The 18,969-nt window shown below is 44.1% G+C and overlaps 1 protein-coding gene across 3 annotated transcripts in view; it reads left to right on the top strand.

The window, feature by feature from the left end:
- The window catches only part of Atp8b1 (ATPase phospholipid transporting 8B1), a 140,126-nt gene that overhangs the window by 38,289 nt on the left and 82,868 nt on the right, over window positions 1-18,969 (top strand).

Raw genomic sequence — 18,969 nt, 5'->3', positions numbered from 1 at the left:
CCTACTTGGTTAATAGTAGGAGCTATGTGGCTCTTAGTCTCAAGCTATGACAATCAGAGTACCAGGAGACAGAGGGTTAACCAGGCAGAGAGTTGTCTGCATGTAAATGACAGGCCATTGCAAGTTGGATCTGCGGAAATCAGAATCTGAAAATGAGTCGAAGAGACTTGTTGCCCTTTGAGCATCACTGTGGGTGGTCAGAGAGTAGCAGAAGCCTGGCTATGCTCTGCTGTAGGGGCAGGGCTGAGCAGATATTGCCTCTCCACGTCTTTATGGAATGTGAAACTATTAGTTTTCATAATGGAGCACAACAGAAATGGGCTATCTGTAGCTTTTAGGCCATACCCAAATTTCAGACTCCCACTCAACCAATGGTAGCCATTTCCTGAGAATCATTGATTCTGACTTAAGAATATGTTGTATATCACTATATTTGAGCTAGACAGCAAAAGTTAAACCATTCTGAGTGATTCTTACCCTGTTTTCAGCATTCAAATTGTGAGTAGCTTTGAGACTCTCAGACCCCCAAATATTTTGGTGAAAAATGCATGTATTCGAGTTGTGAGCTGCAAAAATCCACTACACCTTTGGTCTCCTCTGGCGGGGTGTAGTCTATAAAACTAGGCTGGGAAGTTTCCAAGATGCAGAAGAAAAAGAGCAGAGGTGGGCTCTGTGCTCTGGGTGAGGTGTCAGGCAGGACTGCTCACTACGCAGGCCTACATGGTGGTCTCCTTGGTAGCCCATATACCAGCTTTGGGTCTTGACTAGATCAACTTGTTCACTGATGAATATACCCAGAAAGCAACTGTCATGACTGCGGTATTTAAAGGGACGCCACTATGAGTTTAGGCCACAATCTACTTACGTGCTTTTAAAAAACATGCTTTGACAAAATTTTAATTAGCTTTACACATATGAAGTGAGGTTTAAATCTATGTGACATTGGAGGGCTTTTTCAACAGTTTCCTTGAGTTACACAGTATCCAGTCACCTTGGATTTATTCCTAGCTCCTATGTCCCTTTGCAAAGAATACTTAAACTCTTTAATTATTCTTGAGACTCTTCTGTTTATCTTTTCTTTTTTTAAATTTTTTTGAGTCAGGGTCACCTGTAGCCAGTTGTGTAAAATGGCTTTGAACTTGCTGTACATAGCCAAGGCTGGCCTTGAACTCTTGATCCTCCTGAATTCACTTCTAGAGCTCTGGAACTATGGGTATACACACAATCACGTCCAATTCTTTTCTTAATATTTTTGGTTGGTCGATTGGTTGATTGGTTGATTTTTCAAGACAGAGTTTCTTTTCATAGCCTGGCTGTCCTGGAACTCACTCTGTAAACCAGAATGACCTTGAACTCAGAGATGGATTGCTTCTGCCTCCCAGGTACTGGGATCAGAAGCGTGTGTCACCACTGCCCAGCTTTCTTTATTATATTCTTATACTAGCTTCATTTGCTTGCTTGCTTGCAAAAGAGGATTCTACAATCAAAAGGTTTAATACATAGAAACAGCCAGTTCAGAGCAACTGGAATTGCTTCTTGATAATAAGAGTATATTCCTTGTACTGACTTGTTTTAAAAAGAATTATTTTAAGAAAGAAAATATGAGTGCTGAGAATCATACCCATGTCCTTAATCCCTGTGCTCTTAATCCCTGAGCCCTTCTGCCCAGCTTCCTGGCACCAATTATTTTTTTAAGATTTATTCATTTATTATATATAAGTATACTGTAGCTGTCTTTTTTTTTCTTTTCTTTTTCTTTTCTTTTCTTTTTTTTTTTTTTTTTTCCGGAGCTGGGGACCGAACCCAGGGCCTTGCGCTTGCTAGGCAAGTGCTCTACCACTGAGCTAAATCCCCAACCCTGTAGCTGTCTTCAGATACACCAGAAGAGGGCATCGGATCTCTTTACAGATGGTTGTGAGCCACCATGTGGTTGCTGGGAATTGAACTCAGGACCTCTGGAAGAGCAGTCAGTGCTCTTAACCACTGAGCCATCTCTCCAGCCCAGCACCGATTATTTTTATGGATGACTGGAAATTGACACGTTAGAGTGGTGGTCAGCAGACAGTTCTTGTGTTAGCAGAAAAGCACAGACCCCTAGACAGCCTTGCCAGAGCCTGCTCCCTCCCAGACCTACAGGTAATGATAATGAGCCACGTTTCCTAAATAAAATAAAGGTTGAGCTTCCAGACCCAACTTAGAATCCTATTGTATGCCTTCACTGAGAACAGATTCATTCCAGGTGGTGCGGGGGAGAGCAGTATTTGAAGTTAGTTTTATGTTAGACAATGTTAGACAGACATAATAGTGTTAATGATAGTAGGATTAGCATTCTGAATCATTTTAGGATAACAAGAGTGTTAAAGAAATGACTTTCCACTGTTGTTTTAGTCCAGTTACATTCAAGAAAGTCACCAGAGAATGACTTACAGTTTACTTCAGAGTTAAAAACAAAACAAAACTAAATATTCTCCCTATACTTTTGAGTGGACGTTGGGGGACTCAAAGTCACACCCTCATCACCCGCTATAGCTGCTTCCCCAAAGAAGCACACAGACATTTAAAAGGGAAGCACTTATTGTTTGAGAGGAAGAACTACCACAGTAGAAGAAAGTTCTAGAATAAACTTGCTTTTTTTTTTTCCTGTGACCATTTTTTTTTAAAGCGGTAGACTAGAAAACTGATTCATTTGACACATCTTTGAGATCCCCCAAATATCTGGAAACCATTTTAACAAATGTTGCTTGGTCTTGTGGGGTTATATTTTCTCTGAACATGCATATCGGAATGGGCTTCTGTGCAAGCCCTGTGCAGGATCTGAGTAACCAGTCACCATTCAGACTAAATAATACTTTTTGTTTTATTTCCTACAAATAACACTTGTGGGGGGACGTGTTTCATCATCCATTAATTAAAGGAGACAAGAGAAAGCATCATCACGTAGATCCCACTGTAGCATTAGAAGACTGGCAGTGTTGCCATCTGTGTATACAGCTATGGGAGAAAGCGGACTTTCAGTCTGCAGCTTCAGAAAGGCAAATCCTTAGCTCTACCCCCCTCCGCTAGTAGGAACTAGGTAAATTTTAAAGCTCCTTAAAATTGCATACTACACACAGGAGCTGTTGGAGGGGAGGGGTGTCTAAGAAGCAGGCAACCGAATGACTTCGACAATGAAAGTGCGGTGTCTCAGTCCTCACAGCGGGAAGTTGGCACACCCTTGATGGTTCCATTGGCCTGTGGTTGCTCCATTCCAATCTGCACAAGTGTACTTTGTGTCTGTCTGTCTCAGTTCTGCCATATCGGACCGAGTCCCACCAGCGTGGCCTCATCTTACCTTTTTACATCTGTTACCACCTTCTTTTTCTCTTTGCCTTGTCCATTTTAGTTTTTGTGACAGGGTCTCCTGTGCTTAGCCCAGAATAAGTTCACTGTAGCAAACTTGATCATTTATAGAACCTTATGCAGGGTTGAAGCTAAGCCACAGCGGTAGCAGAAATACCTTCCTAAGCACAGTGCAGAAAACTCTCCAGGAGGGCGTGGACATTCGTAAAAATCATCCGTCAACCCCGAGATATTACTCCCTTTTCCTCAGTTCCCAACAGGTAAAACTTGAGGAAGGGATGGGTGTCAGGAACATTGGGAAACATTCTTACCAATAACATAGATACAACTGTGTGTCCCCGGGTTGTTTGTCTCCCCAGCTATAAACTAGATTAATTATATTTTATTTAGCGTGTGCCAAAATGGTATCCTTGGGTATAATTAAGGTCTCACATGTAGTGGTTAAAACCATAGGCTCTGAAAAGGAGCTGCATACCACCATTAACTGCATGTCCTTGAGCAAAGACTTGGGCCTCCTGTAATGTTAGTTTCTTATCTGTAAACCGGGGGCACTGATTTTTATCCTTTCCAAAGAAATCAGGTGACTCATGTCAACCAAAGCGGGGGAGCCTTAATGCACAGACGATGTAGTCAGCCTTGTGAAAATGCTCAATGTTTCCATCACAGGAGAATATCGAGAGCTCCAGAAGCCCTCTCTCAGAAGCATTACCAGAACTTTGCAGCCTATCAAGTGCAGAGGAGACACTTAGAAACATTCCCATTAGTTGCTCAAAACCTGAAAGCCCAGAGAGAATCGGGAGGAAACTCTGTAGCTCTTTCAAATCAAAGTATTTCTAAGGGACAGGCAAAGGACTGGCTCTGTGTTTGCAGTGCGATCGGGTGCAGAAGTTCGGGTGTGAATTCTGCGGTCATAAATGCACTGGTAATCCAAGCTGAGTCGGATACAGCAGATGAGATGGTGCTGCCTATCAGATGTGGCCCTCATCTCTTAAGACTTCTGATCTGGACTATATGAAGGTGCTAACTTTTTAGAAGAAGAGGGAAAAGAGGTTCACAGACAGGGAGCCATGGATGGCTCTGGGCAGTGTCAAGTACATACATAACGGAGTTCTGAGCTTCTCTGTTAACAGTTGATGCCACAGTTTTATGTGAGTCACCAAAGAAAGTTGGGTGGGACTACTAAGAAAATTGGTAATGTTGTGTGTGTGTGTGTGTGTGTGTGTGTGTGTGTGTGTGTGTGTGTGTGTGTTTGAGAGAGAAGTAGAGAGAGGGACAGAAGTGACAGGTATTGTCCCTAAGGCACAGCTACTTTGTAAAATTAATTTAAATTTTATTATATTTATTTATATGTGTCTGTGTGCATGCCTGTGTGTGTCTGTGTGGATGCATGCCTGTGTGTGTGTGTGTGTGTGTGTGTGTTTGAGAGAGATGTAGAGAGAGGGAGGGAAGTGAACAACCTCAGGTATTGTCCCTAAGGCACCAGCTACCTTGTAAAATTAATTTTAATTTTATTATATTTATTTATATGTGTCTGTGTGCATGCATGCCTGTGTGCGTCTGTGTGGATGCTTGCCTCTGTGTGTGTGTGTGTGTGTGTGTGTGTGTGTGTGTGTATTGAGAGTACCATGTATCTGTGTGTGTGTGTGTGTGTGTGTGTGTGTGTGTGTGTGCATGCATGCCCGAGTGCGCGCACATATAGGTTAGAGGACAACTTGTAGGAGTCTTTCTCCCTTTTACCATCTGTGTCTAGGAATGGAACTCAGACCATCATCCTGAAGGCTAGTACCTTCACCCACTGAACCCGCTGAGCCATCATCCCCTCTCTCCAACTTTTGTGGTGTGCTTGGTATACACCAAGTAAAAACTAGCCTAGCTGGCCAGTGGGCCCCAGGGCTCTGCTGTCTGTGTCTCATCAGCGCTATCAACTTTTAAAGTCATCTTTGTCACAGGACCTGCTTGGCACTCAAGGTCGGTTGTTCTTCATGAACACAGCAGAGTCACTGAGAGGGGAGTCAGTGCTTTAGGATCTTTGTTGTATGGACCAGCAAGGTCTCGGGGAGGAAGAGCCGGTGGAGATTGGATTTCCTGTAGCTTGGAGCCTTATTGGGAGGCCCTTTACACTCTTTAACGCACCAGGAACCAGGAAGATCCAGTACAGAGCAGCAAGTTGGGTTGCTTTCCTCCCTCCCTGCCCTGCAAGGCAGCCATGCTCTGAGTACCTGGGCCATCTCTGGATGCTGCTGCTAATCTCTTCCGCTGTTTCTGCTTTGGTGGTTGTGTACCAAGAGGACGGTGCTAAGGGTGTTTGGGTGAGCATAATCCTCACGCCCTGACAGAACTTTTCTCCTACCTAGCGCAGCACTGATGGACTATGAGGGTTTCAGGGACAAACAGACCTGACTGAAGCCACCCTAAGTGGTGCTGGAGACAGTAACTAGTTTCTCGCTCCACACGTTTTATTCAGAAAGTGATAAGTCACAAGACAACAATCTTGGGCTTTACCTTTCTTCCCATTTAATACTAGAAAGGACTTCCTATGTTTTGACTATCATCATTTTTAATGACTATATCGAGATAATAAAAGTGTCTAAAAACGTGTCCTGGCTCAAGGAACTATTGGTTATTAGTGTTTTCTGGGTGTGTGTGTGTGTGTGTGTGTGTGTGTGTGTGTGCGCGCGCACGTGCATATGTGCGTGTGTGTGTGTGTGTGTGTGTGCATTTTCTTCAGTGGTGTAGCCACTGGTCAGTTGCAATGCCCCTGTAAGTAACCTCTCCCCTTCAGGGCCACATAAGCAACACTAGTTAAATTAAAAGAAAAGTGATGGAAAATAGAAGAGGGGCTGGCTTGGAAGAGGAAGGGGACAAGAGAGGGTAATGATCAAAATATGTTATATGCATATAGGAACAATGTCATAGTGAAACTCATTGTTGTGTAAAGTTAAAATATGCTAATAAAAATGCCGGGAGGTGGGCATTTAAGCCTCAGCAGTTAAGAGTGTGCCCTGCTTTTACAGAGGACCTGAGTTGGTTTCCCAGTACCCATGCTGGGCAGCTCACAACTGCCTGTGAGTCCAGCCCCAGAGGGATCCAATGCCTCTAGCCTCCATGGGCAGTCGTGCTCATACCCCATCCAACTTTTAAGTGGCTTCTGTTCCTGCTCTTCCACTAACTGTGAATATTTTACGTGAGTCGAGTTCCTAGGTTGAACTGTTAGAGAAGTCTGGGAATATAGATAGTCTTGGCTCAGAGTCATCTTGATAAAAGAAGGTTGCCTTGTTTTACATAGGGATGCACAGATTTCTATGTGAATAGCCCAGTATGAACGTGTGTGTGTGTGTGTGTGTGTGTGTGTGTGTGTGTGTGTGTTCATCTTTCTCTGAGCCAGCACTAGACACCATTAAATATTCAGCATGAAACGGTGTCTTTGCCAGCGTGCTTTCCCTGTCTGTTTGTTATTCCCGTTTACATACCACGTCTGCCCTTTGATTGAAACAAGCTGTTCCTGTTAAACCTGGTCGGGGAGTGTAAATGCTCTCTGTGCAGACGAAAAGTGTTATAGCTTAGGCTCTGGAAATCCATGCCAGCGATGACGTCTTTCGATGGCACTCATAGAGCACTGACTTCCAGCCTTACAGTTTAGCAAACACCATGGCTTCACTTTCCCCTGGAGGTTTTTCCTCCCTGTCTGTAGCTGCCCATTACAACCTCACATGGAATTTTGATTATTGAAACATAAGAACCTAATTTCAGTGGCAATAGTAATGCATTAAAAAAAAAATGAAACCGTTATAACTAGCTGGATGGACAAAGTAATAAAAATAAACAAACAAATAAATAAACAAATAGCAATGCTTTTCTCCCGATAACTTTTATTATTTATTAAAAAAGTACATCCTGGATTGAGGCAGAGTCTCCAACATCAACATTTGGGAGAATTTTAGCACCATCACCTTCTGGGAAGCAGGTCTAGTCTATTGTATATTTTTCCTCCTTAGTTCTCCAGACAAAAGAATGGAGGCCCCACCCTGTCCTGATTTTCAGATAACATTTTTTTTTCCCCTAGCTGCCACCACCCTTGTTGGCTTTTGTTCTTGAGTCAGCTTCCCACACTGAGGGCTGTGGCTGATCGGCCGGCACAGGGGATTAGTAATAATTATTAACACTTAGACTTGTTTGAGAGGAAAAATCTGGGGCCAGGAGCTGTTCAGTGTCCTGTGACTTGACCTGGCTGGCTGCCTCCCCCACCCTCACTCAGCCCTAGCGTATGCTCCCTGTGAGGATCTCGTTCCTCCCCTTGGCTGACAGGGCCCAGAACTGAGGCATAACCCAGGCCACATGGGCTGTGGAAGGTGACTCCATTCAACCTCTGAATCTCCTCTAGCTCTTTCCACTGTGATTGCCTGCCCCTGCCTGTGTCTTCCGGTTTCTTCCTCATTCCTGAAAATCCTCCTCCCTCCCTCCCTCCTACCCCAAGTTCCTCAGCACTCCTGTGACTCCCATATTGTCCAATCAAAAATACAGAGGAAGTAACCAGCTCTTATAGCTCACGGACATTGAGCACGCCAGCCTGTAGGTTGGAAAGTTTTATGCTTTTTTGTTAAGTTCTTTTCCTTTACCCAGGCCTTTCTTGTGCCTCATGGCGCTCCGTGTAGGTTTATAGTTTGGCTCTTGAATTTATTTCTCTCAGGGACCCTTGTGTGAAAGCCTTGGCCAGCCTGGGGCAATACGGGAACTGGCTGAACCTTGAGGAGGTGGAACCCTGCAGAGGGAAGTGAGGTCCTAGTGAGCATGTCCTGAAAGGGGTATTGGGATCCCCACTCTTTTCCTCTCTTGTCTGTTTCACTTCCTGGCTGCCACAAAGTAAATGAATCCCCCTCATGCTACCACAGCGTTCTGTCTCGCCACAGGCCGCCCAGAAACAAGCTAATCACTGTAAACCAAAGCGAATCTTTCTTCTTTCTAAGTTGATAAGTTGAGAGTCTCGGGTGCTTTGTCACAGTCCCAGAAAGCTGACTAACAGCTGAGACTTGAAGTTTTTTTTTTTTTTTTTGGTTCTTTTTTTTTTTTTTTTTTTTCGGAGCTGGGGACCGAACCCAGGGCCTTGCGTTTGCTAGGCAAGCGCTCTACCACTGAGCTAAATCCCCAACCCCGAGACTTGAAGTTCTTGAGTGATAACAAATGCCCAGCACTTCCTGGACACAGCTTCGGTTACAGTGACTCCGCCCTGCTCACTGGGTCACATGGGTCACAGCCCAGGTGGGTGGAGAGAGGACTGAAGTCCCAACAACCCCACCACCTAGGAGCTAGGTGACCTTCGGCAAGTTACTTGGCACTGCACTGATCTCATTGGTTGAACGGCAGTGCTGACACCTAGCCACATGCCTCAGACCGTTTCCACCACAGCTATAGGAGTCAACTTCCAGGGACTCCCTAAAAGGAATCATCTGTAATAAGGGGAACCAGTGACAAAGCTGGACAACAAATCAATCCTCCCACTTTACCTAGGGGGTGAAGATAACCTGGTTTCTCTGAAAGGTCCAAGTGTGCGGGGTTTCCACAGCCCTTTTTCCATGGTATGACTCAGGATGAGAGTAGGGAACGGAATCAGATCTCTGCAGCACAGAGAGGCCTTTTATCTCGAGTGAGTGAGGATCACAGCTGGATTGTCTCCCCAGCGGTGACGTAATGGTGCCTTTGTTTTATGTCCGCCGACTTGGCTTCGGGGGTTCTTAGGCTTTGGTTTGAAGAGGAAGCAAATACAGTCCTGCATGTGCTGGGAACTGCAGTCAGATTGTTTTCCTAATATCATAAAGTTAGATTTTAATCTCTATCTTAGCTCGATTTTATTACCATTTCCTCATGTGATTCCTTGACTAATTATAGCTGTCAGCAGGCTTGTCCGATTCTATCCTCAAGAGTGTTAGGCATGTTCCAAACGGGACATAACATGTATCGTAGCTAACCGGGATAAAAGATTTCTACTTCCCATCACAAGATAAAGGACTGTGAGGCTTAGCTTTGCTTGTTTGATTGTTTGTTTGATTGTTTGTTTGTTTCTCTTTGGCTTTTCAAGATGGAGTTTCTCAGCATAGCCTTGTTTATCCTGGAACCAACTCACTCTGTAGACCAGGTTGGTTTGGTCTCTTGGCCTACTTAAGAGATCTGCATGCTGAGTTCTGAGATTAAAGGCATGAGCTACCACCATGCCTGGCTGATGCTTAGTTTTAAATGCCAACTTGCCACAGCTTAGAATCACATGAGAAGAGAGCTTTAATTGAATTGTCTAGATCAAGGCCAACGGGCATGTCTTGATGCGGTTAATGCCTTTCCCCCCATGAAGATGGTCTTGAACTGTATAGGACAGGAGAGAGCTACATGAAAACAAGTAAGCAAGGACACAAGCACTTAGTCTCTGTGTGTGTATGGACATGATGCTTTAAGTACCTGCCTTGACTTCCCTAGAATGACGGGCTATGACGTGCAATTGTGGGCCACATGAATCCCTTTTTCCTCCGAAGAAAATGTAGTGGTTTCAATAAGAATGACCCCCATGGACTCATGTGTTTGAATGCTTGGACCACAGGGAGTGGCACTATTAGAAGGCATGGCCTTGTTGGAGTAGGTGTGGCCATCTTAGAGGAAGTGTGTCGCTGTGGAGGTGGGCTTTGAGAATTCATATGTTCAAACTACACCCAGTGTAGCACACGATCATTTCTGCTGCCCGTGGATCAAGACATAGAGCTCTCAGCTTCCTCTCCAGCACCATTTCTGCCTGTATGCAGCCATACTTCTTTTTTTTTTTTTTTCCGGAGCTGGGGACCGAACCCAGGGCCTTGCGCTTCCTAGGCAAGCGCTCTACCACTGAGCTAAATCCCCAACCCTGCAGCCAGACTTCTTATAAGAGTTGCCTTGGTCATGGTGTCTCTTTACAGCAATAGAAACCCTAACCAAGACAGTCAGAATCTTTTAGCACAGTGATAGACTTGAAACTAATCCAGGCCTCTTCTTGGAAAATGACTTGGGAATAACGTTGACTAATTAGACATCCTGTTGGGGAGCTATGACTGCTGAGATGAATAGTGTGCGTACTCATGGCTGCATGATCTTTTACCCTCAAATGTAGGTGCTTAGGCTAACATAGATCTACCATCCCCCAGATTATGGCCTGATGTCTGGTAGAACTTAACTGAGTCTTCTGCCTCAGAGTGCTGCAATGAAGCTGACATCTTGCCTAAGGGTCTCACTTGAAGGCAAGACTGTGGAAGATTATGCTTTCAAGTTCGCATGGCTGTTGGCTAACTTTGTTTCCTTGGGGGTTCCGGTGCTTTCTGGCTGCTGTCAATGTCCTCTTCATTTCTTGCTCCCGAGCACCTACACAGGGCAGCTGTCCTATCAAAGGGGATAGAGTTGCCTGGCAACAAGAAAGGCATTGATTTTTGTAACCCAATAATAAAAGTGACTTTCCATCACCTGTCGCAGTGTTCTGTTGCTTGGATACAAGGTACCATGCCCACCTCCCAGTCATAGAGAAAGGATTATTTCTACAGGTTTGGACAGTAGGAGGTGGGGTCATTGGAGACCGTCTTATGCTCTGCGTTTTGAGATGAGATCAATCCTGATTATAACACATGACAAAGAATATGTAGCATAGGACACATAAATGCAGTGTATATACTTATATATCATGATGAGTGTTCTGTTAAACACTATAAGCCCAAAGAGGAAAACTGTATTTCAGAAATATCTTCTTTTAAGCATGGTGGCTCATGCTTGGAGGTCGAAGGAGAAGGATTGTGCAAGTTTGAAGCCAACTTGGGGTACACAGTGAGTTCCAGGCTGGTCAGGGCTATAGAGTAGAACTGTCAACCATTCCCTGTTTTTTTTTTTTTTAAGAGAGAAAAGAGAATAAGAAGAAAAATGCCTTTTCTTTTTGAAAGCGTAATTAACCTATGAAAAAGACAAACCTGAGAGCAGGCAGAAATGAATGTTCTGAGTTTCTCTGTCTGAGCTTGGGTCTCCCTGGACATGAACCAAGTTATACAACAAAGATGTTATTGACTGGGGCCATGGGCCTTCCCTGTGTCTGGGTTTCCATAGCTGTCATGAATGCACAAGTCCATCTTGCCTAGTACTGGTAAAACTTTTGGTCTGTGCCTATTTCTCTTCCATTTAAATCTAGAGCTCTGTAATGGCATCAGAAGTTCTTGCTTTTTTATTAATTCAACTCGAGGGTGTTTTGCTGTGAGGGTGGGACTTCTGACACCCCCTGCCCAGGTTCCCTTTTCTCCCCCTCAGCCTGTCCTCTCCACTATCCCATTCATCATCTCATAAGTAATAGGCAGGCAAGTGCGTAAGAAGTGCTTGTTAGAGGGCGACTACAGAAATCCTGCGTTTATCCCTCCTGTCTTCTGGGCTTTGTGACCTTGATGGCTGGATAATTCACTGAGACATAATGGAAGATCTGGAGAGAGGGGAAAAAAAATCCTGCTATAGTAAAGCTTGCTTCTCCATACTTCCTGGTCCCTACCTGTCTGCTTATTTTAGGCATGTGTCTTAGTTACTTTTGTAGTACTGTGATATGATGTCATGACCAAGGCAACTTAACAAAGAAAGTGTTTTATTTGGGCTTAAGGTTTCAGAAGGTTAGAGCCCTTCATAATAGGCCAAGACATGGCAGCAGAAAGAGCTGAAGGCTCACATCTTCCTTGACAAGTCAGAGTCATTGAGACGAGCACCCACAGAGATTTGCCTCTGATGACACACCTCCTCCAGCAAGACCACACCTTTTAATTCTTCCCAAACAGTTGTACCATCTAGGGATCAAGTATTAAAACATATGACCCTGTGGGAGACATTTTCATTCAAACCACCACAACAGGTCTGCAGGTATGTTCAGAGCCTAGTGACCAGCAGGAGACATTCCATTTGAGATGCTGTCCCTGAGGAAGGCAGGTTTATCTTGGGGTACTTCCCACATGAAGAAAATAAGGAAGGCAGAGCTAGCCAGAGAAAGTCCTGCACATTAAGGGTACACCGAAACCTGTTACCATTCCATTCCAATGATGAAATGCTTTGAGTTGGGCCAACTTACAAGCTAAGCAGGCTTCTGTAGTGCACAGTTGTTGAGGGCGAAAGTCACAGTGTTGGTGACTGATGTGCTGTCAATGTTCTTATCTCAAACAGGAAGCCGGACAGAGGCTGGGTGGCCCAGACTCAGGCTTTCTTAACAATCCTCTTCAGAGAGCTAACTTCAGTCTTTTTGGGGAGCCCAATGCTCAATGACCCCAGGCTCTCCATACCAGGATCCTTGGGGAAATAAAAACCTTATCTAAACCAAAGTACCTGGTAGGCTTTGACACTGTACATACTAAGGACCCTCTCTGAGGAAGTGACAGGGGGCCGAGAGGCTGAGCCCTCTTTGGTAGATTTACGCTTTGTCTTGAAATTCTTTATCCTTCTAGAACAAGGAGAAAGCAGGGAATAGAATTTAGCATTCACATACTCTGGGACTTTCACAAGCTTTAGTTGTCTACATCAATTAACTCTTACCCCATCTGAGAGGCAGCATTGTTCCCTCCCCCATTTCTCTGAGAAATGCGAGCTTTCAACATGCTAAACTATGCACTAAAGTTACAAACCTGTGAATCTTGGAGCTGAAGTTCGAATCCAGGCCCATGCTCCTTCCTTACTTCCTTCCCTGCCTCTCTGTCATCCTCCCTCCCTGCCTTCTTTCCTTCCTTCCTTTCTTAAACAGGCCTTCACAGTTTAGCCCAGACTAGCCCCAAACCTGTGTTCCGTCTGCTTGGGCCTCCCAAGTGCGGTATAGGAGTGGACTGCTAAGCTCAGCACCCACTCTGACACAGGGATGGGATAGGGTAGGGTAGAAGGGCTATAGTATAAACCTAAAGACTAGTATTTGACCCAGGAACATTGTCTTTTTGGTCCCCTAGCATCTGTCTCCATTCCCTGACACCTAGCTGGTTCCTGGTGGCTTATTGGAGATCCAGGACTCCTCAGCTGAGCTTTGCTTTTTGACAATGGACTCGACACATACTCTCATCCCAGCAGAGTATCCTATATTCTACAATAACCAGTGCATCAGGATTTAATGCTTTACTACTTTTAACCATCCAGCTTCTTGAGATGGTGACGTTTTGTTGCAACTCTGCCTGTCCTGCTGGTACCTAGAATGGGAATCCCAAGGAAGTGGGCGGAGGATGGAGGTAGACTTGATCTTAAGTCAGTTTGTGTTAGTAATCAGGGAGATTAATTTTTTTTCCAATGTGCAGTAACATTACTTCTATAAAATTATAGAATTGGTTCCAAGGCTGAAATCAAACAACTTTCCCTTTTAGGGTACACAAACTGTGCATTTTAAGCAGTGATATCTTGATGTAGCAATGTGAAGCCTACCCCAAAAACCATAAACAATTTAGTGGCTCCTTGCAAGTAAGATGGCCGAGGGCTGCTTCTAAGGATAGATAACAGAAAATCTGCTGAATGCTTCAGCTCTCTGATCAGTTAAAAAACAAAGTATAAGTTATTTAGTTATTTGTCTATTTGCTGTTTCCCCTCCCTCCCTCCTTCCTCCTTCCCTCCTTCTCCCCCCCCCACCGTGTGTGTGTGTGTGTGTGTGTGTGTGTGTGTGTGTGTGTGTATTTGAGACAGGGTCCCATGAGACAGGCTGGCCCCCACTGCTAGAGCTGAAGCTGCTCTTGAATTATTGATCCTCTTGCCCTCCCCCCACTACTACTTAGATTACAGTCATGTGCCGTTGCCCATTCCCGTGGTCCCACTTGTTAGCCGACCATTCCATCTCTACCTCTGCAGCCTTTTTGTTTGTTGTTTGAAACCAGGTTTCACATAGTGCACTATGCAGCTGCCAAAGCTGGCCTTGAACTCTGTGTGTACGTGTGTGTGTGTGCATGTGTGTGTGAGCTCTCCACCTTATTTGGGGTGACAAGGCCTCTAGTGAACCTCTAAGTCTTCAGTTTGGCCTGACTCGATAACCAGTAAGCCCCAGGTATCTGCTTGTGCCTGCCCCACCCCCCTACCCCGAGGCACTGGAGCTCTAGGAACTCACTGCTGTGCCAAACTGGATTTTAACATGTGTACTTCTGAATTCAGGTCTTTGAACTTGCATGACAAGTGCTTTACCAAGTCAGCCTGCTCCTTGACCTTTCACCTATTGAGTCTGTGCCACCACATGAAGTTCTGTTGTTCCTCTTAGACCATGATTATACTTTACAGGCTAAGGGGGAGAATGCCATCTCGGGGGCTGACATGATGGTTCAGCAGTTAAGAGGGCTTGCAGCAAAGCTCATAAGCTGAGTTCCAGCCCCAGGAGCCAAATGATGAAAGAAGAGAACTGTCTCCTGAGGTTGTCCTCTGTACTCTACATATGTGCCCAAGTGCATGCACATGTGCACACAAATACACATGCGCACACACACACACACACACACACACACACACACACACACACACACACACACGTTGTTAATAAAAATTCCATTGTATTTGGTTATAGATGTGAAGGAAGGTTCCCAACCAGAGCCTCCTCACAGCAAGAGGACAATGCTACTGTGTCATCTTAAGGGACATTTTCCCTTAATAACTACTTTACCTGGTGACAGTTTACTTCTCATCCCCCAAAGTGTTCTATTTCCCCAGTTTGTTGTGAATTTTATTTGGCTTTGGATATTTGAGGTTGACCAGTTGTCTTATTGATCTTATTCAATTTCATTACAGTTTTAGGGTCAGCGGGCTTTTTCTATAAAGAGCCAAAGAGCAGCAAATACTTTAGAGTTTGAGTCCTCATGGCGTCCATAGTGAGTACTGTAGTTTGCACTGTTCCTGCAGCCATAGGCAATAATACCTACATGGATGAGCAAAGATGTTCCAATAGGACTTGAAGAAAGTAGGCAACGGGCCAAATAGAGCCCCTGGGCTATAATTTACCAACTGCTGTCTAGACTACTAGTCCAGTAAGTATAGAATCAAAATTACATCCTCTTTGGCAGGTGCGGCACCTGGCCTGGGATATTGTGGTGGGCAAGAAAGGTTGGTTCTTACATGTGGTGTCTTCAGAACCTTACTAGAAGCCCTGCTACATTTCCTATGTGTGCTAAGGTCTTAAACAATGTTTTTATGATGATCTCGAAAGAGCCAGTCTCTAAAAGAGCTCTATACTGCTAGACTTGACCTTGGGTCTTTTGTTGTTGTCTTTACTGAATTTTAAGTTTTGATCCTTCATCCAGTATTGTTGGAATCTGATAATACCAGGTAGGAGGTACGAACTGGAGGTTGATAGCAAAGAATGTTGAGAGCAAACACTTCTCTTCGCTATCTTTGTCTCCAGATCTTTGCCCTCTGTGTCTCCAGATCTTTGAATGCCCAATATGTGGCTCTGGGTCCCTGTAGAGCCGTGGTTCTCACCTTCCTAAGGCTGCGACCCTTTAATACAGTTCTTCATGTGGTGGTGACCCCCAACCACAACATTATTTTCGTTGCTACTTCATAACTGTGATCTTGCTACTGTTATGAATCATAATGTAAACATTTGTGTTTTCTGATGGTCTTAGGTGACCTCTGTGAAAGGATCACTTAATCCCCAAAGGGGTCACAATACATCAGTTGAGAACCACTGCAGTGGTGATTGTGGTCTAGTCAGGTTCCTGTGTGTTCATACCGGTGGAAATGCTAGGAAGGACACAAATAATAATGCTACCCACCGGAGGTGGGCGGTACCCACCTGTTCTATGTGATTGGTTGACAGGGACCTTGACATTGTAGTCTGAAGAATGAGAATCACTCAAGCTTAGACTGAGGGAAGAGCAGGATCAAAGGCCCCGAGGCAGGGGGAAGATATGTTTGGTTAATGAACTGAGCAACTCTGTGATGTGGATACTGTTATTCCATGTTACAAAGGAGGAAACAGAAGTTCAACTGCTGAGTATCAGTCAGGACCAAGCTCTCCTTCGGGGAAGTGTATGAAATAGTAAAAAGTGGGAAACCACCATCTAGAAACCTTTTTAGGTAGTAAGATATAACGAACATTTCCACTTCGGCCATAGCCATGTACACGTTGATTAGTAATGGACAGAGGTGTAGGTACCTCACCCAGAGCAGTTCGGGGCTTTTTCAAAGAGGGCGTATTATGTTTATATACTAGCTAAAGCATAGATGCTACTGTATAATAAAACCAAATCAGGTTAATTAATGAATGAGTGACATCCAGGGTTGGATAAACTCACAGAAATCTGAAAAGAAGAAATCCAAACTCCACAATGAAAATCCAAACCAAACCACACAAAAACCAAAACAAACAGAAAGCTGGTGTGTCTACTGGCCATGGATGTTTACCAAAGAAGAAACAAAGCAAGCTGACTGGATGGACCCAGAGAGGGGAGGCTCAAGCCCATGCTTAACAGTACCACGAGGACTCCATTTTTAAGGGGATGCTAGTCTACACTTTAGGCATAATTTTGGAGTAGGAAAAGTGTAGAGTCTAGATGACCCCTTCTGTTTGCTGTTGTCAATGACACCTATCTACCGATAGACACAACAGCTAACAACGATCACTGGCTAACGTTTACTAAGTCCTTGCTATCGGTGACCCACTAATTAGAATACTCTGTATACATCATTCACTTAGAGATTCATTTTTATATAGGTATGTGTGCATGACCATAGGCTCGAGGGTGCCCTCTGGTCTCTAATTCCCTGGAACCAGAGTGACAGGTGGTTGTGAGTCACCCAGCGTAGGTTCCAGGAACCAAACTTGTGTCCTCTGGAGAGGAAGCGAATACTCTTAGCCCCCGAATCCTCTCTCCAGTGCCACTCTTTATACCTTTATACTTAAAAAAATGCATGCCAGGTGCTGGCATTTGCATCAGCAACCACCGAGTATTTTGCTTATGTGGACCTGGAGTTCACCTTTCCCCCACAATGCATTATGGCATCACTTAGTGTTCTCTCTCTCTCTCTCTCTCTCTCTCTCTCTCTCTCTCTCTCTCTCTCTCACTCTCTCCCAGTTATGTTCTAAATTGATGTACGCTATCCCGCTGAATGAGCCCTGACTCATTTTTATAGCTGACACTCTAGATACCCAGCTTGCTTCTGGTTTTAAGTCCACTAGGCTTTTTTATATGGATTTTTCTTCCCTCCATATTAAACTTGAAAAGGTCTTACACCCATTAATATCAATGCTATTCTAGATGTCCGAGATGCTGGGTTTGGTGTAAAGCATGCACGCGTGTCAAGGGTTTCTCTGCAAGCACCTTACACCTATTTAAAGTACATAATCAGCTACAGAAGTAGAGTGTACGTGATATTTCTTGGAAACTTGATTGTTTTTGTCACAAGATTTTTTTTCTAAAAAACAATTTTTTTTTAAGATTTATTTCATGTATGTGAGTATACTGTTGCTGTCTTCAGACACACCAGAAGAGGGCACTGGATCCCATTATAGATGGTTGTGAGCCACCATGTGGTTGCTGGGAATTGAACTCAGGACCTCTGGAAGAGCAGTCAGTGCTCTTACCTGCTGAGACAACTCTCCAGCCTCCTGTCACAAAGTTTTTTAATATTCCAGAGTCTTGGTTTTCTTTTCAGTAGAGAACAAGTAATGACACCTTCCTTGAATTGATAGGAAACTTTCAAAGGAGCAGTGTTGATGAAGCCCTTAGTCTGGGAGCTGGCACATAGCTAACACTGAATGGATGTGGGCTGCTGTTGCCCACAATACTCAGTACCGGGCAGACTGACACTTGGGTAAACAACAGCAGGCAGCATGACTGTCCTCAAGTAACCCAAGGAATTTGTGTAAATAGTTCTCCAATATAAATATAACTCCGGGCATCCGTGTTTCCACTGTGGAGTTACTTTATGCAACAGCATACCCTCAAACAAATTCTAGAGAGGGAGGGGGGATGGTGGTGGGAGGAGGACAAGAGGTGGAAGGAGTGTTTGCTCCTTGTTGCAAACTGATTAAAGGCTCAAAGTATTAGCGCTCTCGGGAAACAGTTCTCTTAAGGCAGCAGTGTTCCAGCTCTGTCTAAAGTGGGGAATACAATTCCACAAAAACATATTAATGTAATGTAAATAAATGTAGGCTTCTGGGTACCATAAAGCATTTTTTTAAACCAGAAAGTACTTATTGTTACTACATGAATCATGCTTTAATACTGTCTAGACTATTTCATTTTTATTTTAACATTGACCCTACTAAATTTATTAATTTATTATTTATTTGTAGAGATGGACAATTTGAAATATTACTCTCAAGGTTTGTGTGGCCTTCTAGAAAGACAGACTTGTGAGAGATTGAGTCTTATACTTACCTGTTTTTCTTTGCATGTGTTATATGTGGGTATGATATACAGGTACATGTGTGTCTGAGGGACATATTCATGTGAGGTACCAGAAGTAACAGTGGGTATCTTCCTTAGGTCCTTCTCCTGTGTAGCACACACTTATAAACTGAGCCTCTTTTTTCCCCTCAGTTCTGATCTAGTACTTAATCAATAGTGTTTTTGTTTTTCTTACATGTCATGCTAAAATTTTAGATCACTATTCTCGAATAATTTGCATTGTCAGTGGGACAATGTTCTGTGAAAGAGGTCTTCT

The sequence above is a fragment of the Rattus norvegicus genome, chromosome 18 (genome assembly GCF_021556685.1).
Source record: "Rattus norvegicus strain SHRSP/BbbUtx chromosome 18, alternate assembly SHRSP_T2T, whole genome shotgun sequence".
Classification (NCBI taxonomy): Eukaryota; Metazoa; Chordata; class Mammalia; order Rodentia; family Muridae; genus Rattus; species Rattus norvegicus.
Note: the sequence above shows the minus strand (reverse complement) of the source record. Positions and strands in the feature narration are given on the sequence as shown.